The 13,972-nt window shown below is 43.4% G+C and overlaps 1 long non-coding RNA gene across 2 annotated transcripts; it reads left to right on the top strand.

The window, feature by feature from the left end:
- Positions 1 to 892: 892 nt before the first annotated feature.
- LOC132463587 (uncharacterized) lies at positions 893 to 11,761 on the top strand. 2 transcript variants are annotated; one of them, XR_009527069.1, is made up of 7 exons: positions 893 to 938; positions 1,140 to 1,204; positions 7,581 to 7,687; positions 9,553 to 9,591; positions 9,957 to 10,533; positions 10,952 to 11,040; positions 11,376 to 11,758. It is a non-coding gene; the product is annotated as an uncharacterized LOC132463587 (long non-coding RNA). The 2 variants fall into 2 exon arrangements; XR_009527068.1 differs by having other exon boundaries at positions 10,952 to 11,761.
- The last annotated feature ends 2,211 nt before the right edge of the window (positions 11,762 to 13,972 follow it).

Below are 13,972 nucleotides of genomic sequence, written 5' to 3'. Positions count from 1 at the left end.
TGGCCGTGTTGCTTTTGAAATTGAAAGTACCCTTGGGTGAACTTTGTCCTCGTGGTATTCTTGATGTTGATAGTCTCTGTACACATGTGTTTGCTCAACCATTTTGTTGTGAGCCCTGTAAGAAATGTTTTCTCGACCGTTTTGTTGTGAGCCCTGTATGTTTCTAGCTTGCTTGGTTGCAACCATATAAACACCTTTGTTTCCATTGGTGTTTTGCTGTTCGTCTGTCTCGTCCCCCTGATACAGACTGAATCCCCGAATCCAGGTTCTTGTTTATTTAGATTATTATGTTGGCCAACACTCTCACACTGATTGTTCTGTTCAACTATAAAACTATAAAACTATAAAAAAGGATGGCTTTATGTTTATTGCAATACAAATACACCATTTTAAAAATGTATAATCTTGCCTACACTTCAAGAACATTTACTTCGGACATGGCTCCACGCATTCGCCGGCTTCTTTGAAAACAAATGCACATGGCTCGCGTAGAAGTGCATGGGGAAGGGTCGTCAACGAGTTGTTACGACAGTGTTGTAAAATATCTACTACGAAGCTGTAGGGGGCGCTGTGTAGAGAAATGTGCGTGCCAAAACCAAGAAAACAGCGAAGAAATTCCCGAAGTTGCATAGTGGGCCTTTAAGTGGGGTTAACGGGTTTGGGGTCTTTATTGTTTGTGTGTTTATTGTGTGTAGTGTTGTCGGCAACCGTTACCCGGAGTCGCATGTCCGTTGGTCAGGTGTGCCGTCGTTCTCCGTTTGTGGGTTTTTGAATAAAGGCAGCTCTCGGGGTCGTGCGGTGTACTGAGGCACGAGAGTTGCGTCAACGTTTAAACCTGGGCTCCCATCTCGTCCTTCCCGTGCTGCTCGCCACAATATGTTTCCCTTTTACAGTACGCATTCTGCACCTGCACAGATGCTCCATTTCTTTTCACAGAGGTCAGTATTTTATTTATGGGACAAAGGAGACATAAAACCAACACCACTGTGTTGTTTCTTTTTAACGTTGATTTATGGAGACTTTACTCGAAACAGTAACTGGCGTGCAAAATGTTTAATGTTGAGCAGAGAAGTTATGAAGTACTGATTTTGGCTGATGTAGTACTCAACCTAATGCATATATTCTTCCATTAATTTTAGCTGGACATGGCAGACATCAGGAAATGGTGGTGCATTTCCCTGATGGAACGTTTCCAGATCGATGGGTATGACAGAACTTTGAAAGTAATTTCTTAAATATATTTTTTTTATAAATAGGTTTAACTATTATGTTACTATCTCACTCACTTTTTTTTTCTTTTTTTTCTCCTATATCTTCTCTTCTGTATGAAATGCGTGTATGGAAATTGAAATCCACCTCAGTAAGACACGGGGAAGTATGTTATAGAGGGGGGGGGGGGGGGGGGAGCGGGTACTCACAGTGATATAAATGATGCAGCTTGTGTTGATTAAGCTGCTGTTACTTTTTCAACTGGGGCAAAGCATAGTGGAGACCCCAGATTCCTATATTTTCTTTGGGAATCATCAATCTACAGGCAGTCTTGTAGAGACTGCTACCTTTGGAAGTCAGGTTTTTGTTGGGTGTTTTGTTAATGGGATCTATATGTGTTGTTCACTTTGTATGGTTAATCACAATGAGTTGAAAAATAGTAGGACCAAGGATGTATTAACCAATAACAAGGAAGATGTAAAAAAGGATAATGAATTGCACTTTTCAAACCCCTCTCTGAATATATGAAAGTTTTAAATGTAATCTCATATAATGTGAATGGTATCAACAACCCAATTAAGCGTAAGAAACTATTAGAAAAACTTAAAAAAGAAAAAGGGGATATCATTTTTCTACAGGAGACACACCTAGTGAAATCAGAACATGAAAAGCTTAAGAAACTTACAAAGGCCCAGGTATATTACTCCTCACATAGATCGTGTAGAAGAGGGGTTGCTGTCTTGATAATGCCACAAATAGGTTTTATATTGAAGAAAGTAATTGCTGATAAAGAAGGTAGATACGTAATGGTCATGGGAATGATTGAAGATGTTATGGTTTCACTTATGAATATTTACAACCCTCCGGAAGAAGGTCCAGATTTAATTAAAAAGGTTGTTGAAAGTATAGTACTGGAAAGTCAAGGAGTCACTATTGCAGCAGGAGACTTTAACCTCATAATGGACCCAAGTAAGGACACACAGAGTGCCAGACAACATAGTTCAAATCAGGCAGCTAAAATAATGAGAGGAGCCGTAAAGGAAATAGGGTTGACAGATGTATGGAGAGCCCTCCACCCGAAAGAGAGAGACTACACCTTTTTTTCAAAAGTATCTTGTAAATATTCAAGGCTGGATTACTTCTTCATGTTTAAGAACCACATATCAATGGTCACAGAATGCCACATAGGTGAAATTATGCTGTCTGATCATGCACTGATATCTCTAAAACTAAACCTTGACTTAGAGAGTGGCCAGAAAACATGGAGATTAAATAACTCCCTACTGCAAATAGATGACTTTAAGACTAAAATAAAATCAGCCATCAAAAACTACTTAGAGATCAATGACACTGGGGAAGTAGACCCAATTATATTGTGGGAGGGAATGAAAGCTGTTCTGAGAGGGGAAATTATATATTTTGCCTCATATAAAAAGAAAGAAAGGGAGAAAAGAACAAAGGAACTAGAGCGATCAATTAAGACATTTGAATTTAAGCATAAGGAGACAGGATGTAGCTCTGATTTGAAATCTCTAAATAAGCTTAGAAATGAACTGGATAGGCTATTGACTATGGAAGCAGAAAAAGCTCTGATTTTTACAAAACAGAAATACTATGACAGTGGGGCAAAAGCAATGAAAAACTTAGCCTATAAATTAAAAAAAAATCAAATATAGTAGCAATTAAAAATCAAACAAGGGGAGCAATTGTTAAAGGCAAGAGTGATATTGCACGAGAATTTGCAAACTATTATGCACAACTGTATAGTTCAGACAATAATTTATGTCGGCAAAATGAAGTTAAAGAATACCTATCTGGAATAAGCTTACCACAAGTAACTGAAGAACAAAATGCAAACTTGATCGTACCGATTACCCCAGAAGAGATCATGGTGGTGATAAAAAAGTTGAGACGGGGAAAATGCCCAGGAAATTATGGATTTACAGGAGAATTTTTTTCTGAATTTAGTAAAGAGTTATTGCCAGTTTTGGAGAAAGCCTTCAATTGGGCATTAGATCACAGTCAATGGGCAAATACGTGGTGTAACTCCATAGTCACAGTCATACATAAAGAAGGGAAAGACCCTACAAGTTGTGGATCCTATAGACCAATAACCTTATTAAATGTGGACCAGAAGCTACTAAGTAGCATTATAGCAAATAGATTAACAAAGATTATCCCACTTATCATAGATCCGGACCAGACTGGCTTTATTCCAGATAGATATTTAGCAGACAGTGTAAGACGAACATTGAATATAATAGACTTCTCAAAGGAAATTAATACCCAAACGCTGATTCTCACTCTGGATGCCGAGAAGGCTTTTGATAGGGTGTCATGGCCCTTTATATTTGAAACTTGCAGTAAATTCGGCTTTCATGATAACTTCATCAAATGGCTTCGAGCTATGTACAGTAGTTCAAAAGCACAGATCAGAGTCAACGGGACTCTGTCTGACAGTTTCGAGCTACAACGAGGAACAAGACAAGGAGATCCCCTATCCCCTTTAATTTTTGCAATCTGTATCGAACCCCTGGCAGCATATATTAGAGAAACTAATGAAATAGAGGGCGTTAAAATAGCAGAGCAAACTCATAAATTAGCTTTATATGCCGATGACGTGGTTTTATATCTCATAAACTTAGAACAATCACTACCAGCTCTAATGCGCGTCATTGATAACTATGGTAAGGTATCCGGATATAAACTAAATATACAGAAGTGTGAAGCAATGGTTATAGGAGATCCAGTAAACAGCGATTTAAAGAGTAATTATCTATGGCAGTGGGATAAGGACAGAATTAAATACCTGGGAACTGTACTACCACAGAATAACAAACTATTGTACCAGCTGAATTATAAATGTTTGGAGACACATATTAGACAGGATATGAATAGGTGGAGATCAGCTATATGCTCTTTGGGTAGAAGAATAGATGCAGTCCGAATGAATGTACTACCCCGTTTTTTGTTTTTATTCCAGACAATACCACTATATTTATGCACAAATACCTTTAAAATTTGGGATACAATGATTGGTAAATTTATATGGGATGATAAAAAACCGAGGGTTAAAATGAAAACCTTGAAAATGGCAAAGGAGAAGGGAGGACTTGCTCTCCCAAACCTGAGATACTATTATATGGCAGCACAAATGCAGCACATACGAACCTGGTTAAATCATAATTCAGAAGCAAAGTGGAGAACAATAGAGATGTTTATGTGTCAGGGTCCATTAAAAACTATTCCCTTTTGTACAAAATACCAACGAAAAGCACCAATAAAAGACAATATATCAATCAGAAATACTTTGGAAATCTGGGGCCGTATTCACAAAGGATTTTAGGGCTAAAAGTAGGTCCTAACTGGCGAATTTAGGAGTAACTCCTAAAAATAATGGGCGTGTCACTCTTAAATTTAGGACTCCTAACTTTTTTCACTAAGAGCAATTCACAAAGTATTTTAGGCCTAAAAGTAGCACCTAAGTCTAGGAGAGCTTAAAAGTCCTCAAGAGGACTCCTAACTCAGTAAGACCTATTCACAAAGAATCGTAAATGCCTGCGAGACGAAATGTTAGGGTATTAAACTTGTTGTGGAGTTAATCGCAATGCAATAACATCCCCGACTAACAGGAATAATCCGATTAGTCCCGAAATAAAATGTTTGGCCACACTACGTTATTTAGCAACAGGGGAAATGCAACTTTGCAATGCCGACGATTTAAAAATATCGCAACCATCAGTCAGCCGTGCCATAAACTTTCCTTTGGACATTCAACAATTACACAGGATCAAAGCCAACTTCATGGCAATTGCAGGTATGCCCGGTGTGGTCGGTGCTATTGACGGGACGCACATAAAAATAATTGCGCCATCAAAAGACGAGGACGTGTTCGTCAATAGGACGAAAGTGCATTCCATCAACACGCAGGTTGTTTTTGATGCAAATTTTAACATAGCCTACTGGATGTTGTTGCAAAGTGGCCTGGATCTTCAGCTACCCATGATTCGCGCATTTTAATGGAGAGCGGTCTGAGGCAGCTTTTTGAGATGTACCAGTTGGGTGTCACTTGCTGGGAGACAGTGACTATCCATGCAAGACGTGGCTCTAGACACCCTACCTCAATCCACAACCGGGAGCACAGTTAAAGTATAACATGTAAGTGATTACGCATATTACGCTTAGTCCTACGTGTAAAACACATCGTATTGGCTCTTTGACGCCTTTTATTTGTTGAATCCATATTCATTATTGTTTACTGATTTCTTCCATATATGCTAGAGCACACAAACATACACGAAATGTTGTGGAGAGAGGAATTGGGCAGATGAAACGTCGGTTCATGTCCTCCACGGCGAAATACGCCTCACCCCAGAGAGGGCAAGCACAGTCATTACTGTATGTGCCATTCTACACAACCTCTGCAAGCGGAGGAACATTCCACAGCCAGACGATGGTGATGATGATGATGATGATGATGGCGATCAACATGACAATGAATTTGGCCGTGTGGAACCGAGTGGACCGGCATTTGGGGATCACTTTGAAAACACATTTTAGGTAAACACCTTGGCACAAATCAGTCAACACTTGTGTAGTTCATAACATTTATTTTCTTTTAAATTGTACGTGTTTTTATTGTTTGCTTTCTCTCTCTTGAACGTGCAGGCTACAACGTCATTATCGTGGTCTGCACAAAATTGTCATCATGCGTGTATTCTGCTAACTGCACTATAACTACTTATTAGGAATTCATTTCTAGCCTAGGCTATTTCCTTGTTTTTCGGTGATTCAGTGGGCTCGTCTGAACAACCAATCACCGAACTGACTGCTTCTAAACTCGTGCATGAGAATTGACGTAATCCATAGCAACGGCGCGTCACTCTTAGTTCACTCTTTGTGATTTATCCTTAGTAAGAGTAGGTCTCAGCGGCTTTGTGAATAACTTTTAAGAAAAAACTCCTACGTAAAATGTTTTAGCGCGAGTTAGGAGCACTCCTAGCGGTAAGATAAAATGCTTTGTGAATACGGCCCCTGGGCCAGAATTAAAAACACTGTTGAAATAAAGACAGACTTGGTGGCTCTGAGAGAGATAAAAGAAGATCCTGAATTCATGCCTAATAAAATTGATGAAGCCTTTGATATCTGGGCACAAAAGGGACTGATCATTTTTGGACAGTGCTTGAATGAAAAGGGGATCAAATCATTTGAATCTTTAAGCAAGGAGTATGATTTGCCACATTCCCACTTCTTCCGATTTCTACAAATAAGAAGCTATATTCAAAATAGTGAAATTAAAAACAAGACCAGCAGAGACATACATCCATTAGTACAATTTTTGATAAAGAATTATGATAAAATCAAAGTCCCAAATCAAATTTCGGCAGTATATACTATTCTGGAAAATAACTGTGAACATCAAGACACAAAAGCAAAACTGAAATGGGAAGAAGAATTTAATTTAGGCATATCAGAGGAGAGCTGGAGGGAAATGAATCAGAATGTTCACACAACTACTGTATCGCCATATTGGAGAGAATATGCATGGAAAATACAATCACGATTCTTTATAACACCAGTGCAGCAAGCTAAATACAATAATAAAATCACAACAAACTGCTGGAGAGAATGTGGAGAATCATACGCTAACGTACAACATATATTCTGGTCATGTCCTGTATTGCAGATATTTTGGGAAAAGGTACAGAAAGAAATCTGTCACATTGTAGGATGTGCTGTTGAACTAAATACAGACTATATACTGCTGGGAAAGACCATAGACACACCCCATGAGGAAAAAGACAACTACTTGCTTAGAGTGCTGCGTATAACCGCTTTAAAACAAATCTCCAGACACTGGCTCCAAAAAAACCCGCCCACAATAGAAAAATGGAGGGACACCACTCAGCAGGTACACAAAATGGAGTATAAAACATATAAAATGAGGGGAAACCTCAAAGTATGAGTTAAGATGGGCCAAGTGGTCAACCTACTATAATTAACTTAATCATAATGCTATATCTGTGATTATCCTACTCGTCTATTTTTTTTTTTTGTTGTTTTATTAATTATTTTTCTCTATCTGTTTTATGTGTCTCTTGTCTCGTTGCTTGCTTGCTTTTTTTTTTTTTTTTTGTTGTTTGTTTGTTTGTTTTGCTTGTTTGTGTATGTTGCTTCATGTGCGTGTCTAGTTTGTTGTCAATGTAGTTGTTTGTTTGTTTGTTTTGCTTGTTTGTTTATGTTGCTTTATGTGCGTGTCTAGTTTGTTGTCAATGTTGTTGTTGTGTTTTTTGTCTCATTGTTTCATGTGTACATTTGAATGTACAGACACGTGGTGATTCTAAAAAATAAAGTATTAAAAAAAAAAAAAGCCACGGACGGAGGCTTGCATACTGGACCAAGGAGGCACGAGCATTGCTCGCAGGGTTGCTGGAGCCAGTGTTCAGGGTCCAAAAAGGCCAGAAAGACTGAACATAAGGTGACATGCTTGAAGAAATGGAGTTTTGATCATACATGCATATATTGTGGCATCCCGCCACGTGGTCCTCGGCCTGGACGGGCCCGGGGTACCGTAGAGGACGGGGTGTACCACCCCCACCCACCAGCCGGCGAGAGAGAGCAGCCCTTTCGGCACCCCAATCAGGGTGATTGGGGGACACCTGGCCGGTGGCAGAGGAGATATAAAAGGGCTGACACTTGGACAGCACGGCACAGCACGGGAGGAAGAAGGAAGCGCTCGGGTCCACGTGCAGCTAGAGGCCCACGGAGGCCCTAGAGACCGAGAGTGCCTTGGTTGACTAAAGTTGAGTTAATAAATGCCCGCAATGGCTTTAACCTTCACCAAACGCGTTGTTTGTACCGGTAACCCGGCTCATTTAAGGAGCGGGCTGCCACATATGGTGGAGAATGCAGGCATGAAGATCCCACTACAACCCCCCGGTAAAGTACCCCACCAATTCGGTATGCCGAACCCGGTCGGGACAGACGCCGCTGGCGCCGCGAGAGCCGCCGCCGCCGCCAGGGACGCCGCCGCCGCCGCCAGGGACGCCGCCGCCGCCGCCAGGGACGCCGCCGCCAGGGACGCCGCCGCCGCCGCCAGGGACGCCGCCGCCGCCGCCAGGGACGCCGCCGCCGCCGCCAGGGACGCCGCCGCCGCCGCCAGGGACGCCGCCGCTGCCGCAAGGGACGCCGCCGCCGCCGCGGGAGAGAAGGCCGCAGCGCGAGGCCGGGACGGGGTTGCGCCGCCGGCCGGCGCGGACGTGCGGACGGGTCGGCCCTGTATGCTGGCGACCTGCTGGGCGCAGGGGACATCTGGTAGTCCGACCATCCCGGCGAGGGTTATGAACCAGGACACGCAGGCCATGGTGGACACCGGCAGCGTGGTCACCCTCCTCCGCCCCGACTTGGCGGGAGGGAGGGAGGGGAAACCCATCGAGGTGGCCTGCGTGCACGGGGACATACGGTCCTATAAGACCTGCCATGTGGTCGTACGGACACCACAAGGGGTGTTTACGGCACGGGCGGGGATTGTACCCAACCTCCCCGTGCCGCTCCTAATCGGGAGGGATTGCCCGATATTTCGCCGGCTTTGGGACCCGGCACTAGAGTCCCGGGGCAGGAGAGATGCGGTCGCCGCCGCGGCAGGAGAGGCAGCCGCCGCCGGCGCAGCGGGAGACGAGGCGGCGGGAGACGAGGCGGCGGGAGACGAGGCGGCGGGAGACGAGGCGGCGGGAGACGACGCTGCCGGAGACGACGCTGCCGGAGACGACGCTGCCGGAGACGACGCAGCCGGCGCCGCAGGAGACACCCGGCCCCGGCGAGATACCATCCTGGGCGGGTCCCTCGGCTACCTGGGGCTTGGACAAAGGGTGGAGGAGTGTGGCATCCCGCCACGTGGTCCTCGGCCTGGACGGGCCCGGGGTACCGTAGAGGACGGGGTGTACCACCCCCACCCACCAGCCGGCGAGAGAGAGCAGCCCTTTCGGCACCCCAATCAGGGTGATTGGGGGACACCTGGCCGGTGGCAGAGGAGATATAAAAGGGCTGACACTTGGACAGCACGGCACAGCACGGGAGGAAGAAGGAAGCGCTCGGGTCCACGTGCAGCTAGAGGCCCACGGAGGCCCTAGAGACCGAGAGTGCCTTGGTTGACTAAAGTTGAGTTAATAAATGCCCGCAATGGCTTTAACCTTCACCAAACGCGTTGTTTGTACCGGTAACCCGGCTCATTTAAGGAGCGGGCTGCCACAATATATATTTATATCAATCTGTCTGTACATCGTTTATCCATACTAAACTTTTTTTAATGTAATTGAACAATAAGAGTTTATTTATCCCTCAAAGGTTCAGTCTGAGAAGTCCGACCTGTGCTTCATTTCGGAGGTAATTGTTTTTACTTCACTGGTGCTGTAATTATTATTAACTCATCGACTGCTTTCTTTAGCTCTTTAGGGACATTGATAAAGAATTAAACACTTTACATCCCATATGTTTTTGTGGTAGTGGAAACCAAATGGGCACCTATGGGGATGTGTTATAATCAATTTACATATAATTTTCGATATTGAAATTGCTGCAGCCTTATGCAAAAAAGCTTTAAACGCCCCTGTGGAGGTGGGGCGGCGTCTGGCCTGCAGGGGGAGTATGGAGCACCGGATCTGCTGGGGTGATGGGGTCTGATTGCGGACAGGTGTCTGCAATCTGACCCAATCAGGAAGTGTGTATTTATGTGCCTGCTTGTCTTTCAGTGAGGGGTTGAGCGAGAGAAGGAAGACGCTCTCTGCGAGCCAGAGAGAGCTTAGCTAGACCACAGGACGGACTGAACGAACATTCGTCGTTGTCCATTTGTTCATGTACATTGTGTTTATTTGCCATGAACGGGAAATAAACCGGAGTTCGCTTCATTTTCACCAAGAACTGTGTCCTGACTCATTGGAACCCGTTACAGCCCCATTGCGTTTGAAACTGTGTTGTTATCTATGAAATCTTCTTGATCTTGCCTGACATATATTTTACAGTTGCCAAAGTCAGTGCTGTCTGACATCCTCACTGAGGTGGTACTCCAAGAGGGAGATAAAGCTTACCCAACTCTGGCTCTGGTGTGTTCCACCTTCAGGGACATAGTGTCCACTGACAAGTTCAAAAGACAGGCACATTTTCTGTGGCTCAACAGTAAGTGCTTCAGTGAAGGGTGCATCAGTGTACAATATCCTAATTTAATATAATGTAATGTCCTGTGGGGTCTATACATGTTTTTACTGCTCTATAAAAATAAATGTGCTCTTTCATCTTACACTTTGTTTGTCACAGGCGTCACTACATGGTGTAGAGCAGGAGTGCCCAACCAGTCGATCGCGGTCTACCAGTAGACTGCCGACAGATCCCAAGTCGACCGCGAGGGGTGACTGCGCGGGACATATACGCGCAGTAGCGCATGCACTGTCAACAGTAGTTGAAAGCCGTCAACAGTAGTTACGCACTCCTAAACGTTGACATGGTTGAGGGGAAACGAGCTAAGACCTACCATTTTCACCCTGAGTGGGAGGAAGATTATTGCTAATTGTTGAGAAGGTGCCGTGCGCAGACAGAATTAAACCCCCACTGAAGTCCGTAGGCTCCCCCCCCCCCCCCCCCCACTTGGAGGTAGGTTTGCAATGTTGACGCTAGACTGGGAGATCTCGGGAGGTTGGCTTCGGGAGGTTGGCTATCTTGGGTCAAAAAAGGTTGGGCACCCCTGGTGTAGAGTATCCGCCAACTCCAGAGCAGAGTTCTACACCATGTACAGTATTGGGACCTGCATGGCATGTGGTCGGCTCTACAAAGTCTGCACAGGTTCTTAACTTCGATAATAGGGACTTTAAGCAGCAATGTTTTATGGGAGGCAACGGCATCGGGTTGCCGTAATATAACTCAAGTGTCACTTAGCCACTCTCTACTTGCTTGACAAAACACCCATTCCTCCTTATAAACAGACGGGACTACTGGAACAGGAGGTGATAACATAAATTCCAGAATGCCATAAGTTGTTCTCGAGGTAGCCCTCCACTCAACGGTTGCTGCTCCAAGTCACTAATCTTATGCGTCAGTACAAGTGTTGAGGTCATACCTGTATAAACCGCATGCAAAGTGTGTGGTTAGACTGATTTCATTTTTTATTTCTGTTTTAGGATATATTACAGGTACAGGGAAAAGAGGCAAACTGGAAGGAATATATTCCGACAGCTACGACGGGGGGTACTGTGATGACATCTGCCGTCCAAGATCATAGGTACATTTAAGTTGTAAATATGGATACAAATCCCTGACGAGACTAATTGTATGAAGTTGAAGGTCTCAAGATAAATACATCTGCACACCTCTGCTTCTTTCAGATGGCATTCTCCCCCCCCCCCCCCCCCCCCCTAAAAAAATCTATTTTCAAGGAATAGGATGAAAAACTAATCTGAACACATTCATCCTCAATTCACCATGGGATCTAAACATGCAGTTTTTTATGGATTTACATTTAGCTGTTCCTCAGTTGTATCAATGTTTTGTCTTATTTATTCTGTTTTGTGTGAGCAGATAAAATCTCATCAATCATATGACTGTCCTAGTTCTTCATTTTCAGTTAATAGAAACTAGAAAATACTGTCTTAATATCTAACTTTAACAATGCCAATCCTTACTTTAACATATGTGAAAATAAAAATATGCATTCATCAGTGCTTTAAGACGTGTTTCCAATGGCTTTGTGAGAGAACGGGCTCCGTTCAATGAAATCAAAGCCAAAACTGATTGAGCACCGTTTAAACACTTCCGGGTTTTGCCGTTTGCTTGCGTCGATACGTCACCAGTAAGCGCAGGACCCCGAACCGATCTGGCAGCCGAACACATTTGGTACTCATACCGCGCTGGTTAGGGTCAATTGGGCGTGGCCTATGTGAAGTAGGTGTGGCCGGTGTGACGTAATGGCTCCGTCCTCCTCACCTGTCTAAAGGTGCTGCCATCTGTGGCTAGAGTAGTTATTGCAGCTTATGTGTTCGATCCTGCCTCCTAGTGGCTATGTGAGGGTAATGAAGCTTGTGTGTTCGATCCTGCTTCCTAGTGGCTATGTGGGGGCAGCTTATGTGCTTAAAATACGTAACAATATTCAGTTTGAAATAAATTGTTCTGATTCTGATTCAAATTTGGAAAATATTTGAAAAAAAAAATGTTCAAAAGGGACCAATAAAGGCTCCATTTTAAAAAATAAATGAATTTTCAGACAATTATTTGATGGTTCAAACAAGTTGTATTTAAAGGGGAAGTGATTAGGAATTCAATATAATTTACTCGAGTGAACTTTTTGATCTGAAAATGTTTGAATTTACCTTGTAGTCCTTGAAGAGTTCCCCCGAAGATTTCCCCAGGAATTCCATCAGGGCGCGAATAATGGCCTCCCTTCTTGCTTCAATGTGTCGCTGTTTTAACAGGCAGAAGATACTTGTTTTGGAAGTACCATATGAATTCACTAATCTATACATGTTGTCAATAGAAGCAACATCAAAATTCATAAAAAACTATGATATCCCGGATCTGCATTGGTTAGTCCTCAGAGGGCATTACTCTTAGGCCCCGTTTACACGAGGACGCTTGCGGGTAAAAACGACAAAATATTTTATCGGAAGTGCCTTTCGTTTAGACGTTGACAGCGTTTTTGGGGCATGAAAACGCATAAATCTGAAACCACCCTCCAGAGTGGAAAAGTTGAATACGCTCCGCCGTAGCGTTTCCGTCTACACTGCCAAGACGCAAAATACTGCTCAGATCTGCTCACGTCGCGTACGCGTTTACGTCACATACATGTGCCAGTCATAAACAAACATGTCAGATTATTTCCATGCGTCTGACCTTCAAGCTGCTCTGGCAGCTCTAACAAGCGTACAGGAGGCTTTCTGCGTAATGTACAGGATATGTACGGATAGTATCAGTGAACAGAGAAGGATCTGTAATTACCGCCATCAACATTTGGATGCACCAATTTGTCGGAGGCGAGCCAGACGGCTTTGGACAAGACCTGGGAGATCTAGTCGATGGTGGGATAACTTTGTGGAAGGAGTAGCTGATGAAAATGCGTGGCGTGAAAACTTCCGCATGTGCAAAGATGCTCTTATCGCTTTAAGTGAAGAACTTCGACCTTACATAGAGGGTGAAACCACCAACATGAGGGCACCTGTCGGAGTCTTGAAGAAGGTAGATTGCACGTTATATTATTTGAGCGACGAGGGGCGCTGTCACGTTAAAATTGTACCGGGGGCGAAAATTGTACCGGGTACGTAATCAGTTGTCCGTTGCCAGGCAACGGACAACAGATTACGTAAGGGGTTGTCCGTTGCCAGGCAGGTTTCAATCGCGCTCATGTTGCCGAAGACGAAATAATATAATACAGATAACGGATCGCTAGATAACACTTGTTTTGACTTTATATTTGTATTGCATTTAATTGTTTAATCGAATTTAGTGTTTAATGTGTATCATAGTCTAGCTAGCTTGTGATAATTGAATTTCCTTAATTTAATTTAGAGAATAGATTATAGGTAATAGATGGATAGATAATAGATAGATAGATGGGTAGATAGGTGAGCAGGCATTTACTAACTGGTAAATGTTATTATTATAATTCACGTTATCCCCATAACATTTAGCTATTACTGGGTAGGGAAATAGATAAATACAATGCAATACAATAAAAATATAATGTTAGGAACGCTAATAAATGTAATTTGTAAAATAAGTGTTATCT

The sequence above is a fragment of the Gadus macrocephalus genome, chromosome 8, assembly GCF_031168955.1.
Source record: "Gadus macrocephalus chromosome 8, ASM3116895v1".
Lineage (NCBI taxonomy): Eukaryota > Metazoa > Chordata > Actinopteri > Gadiformes > Gadidae > Gadus > Gadus macrocephalus.
This window is presented reverse-complemented; position numbering and strand designations above follow the sequence as displayed.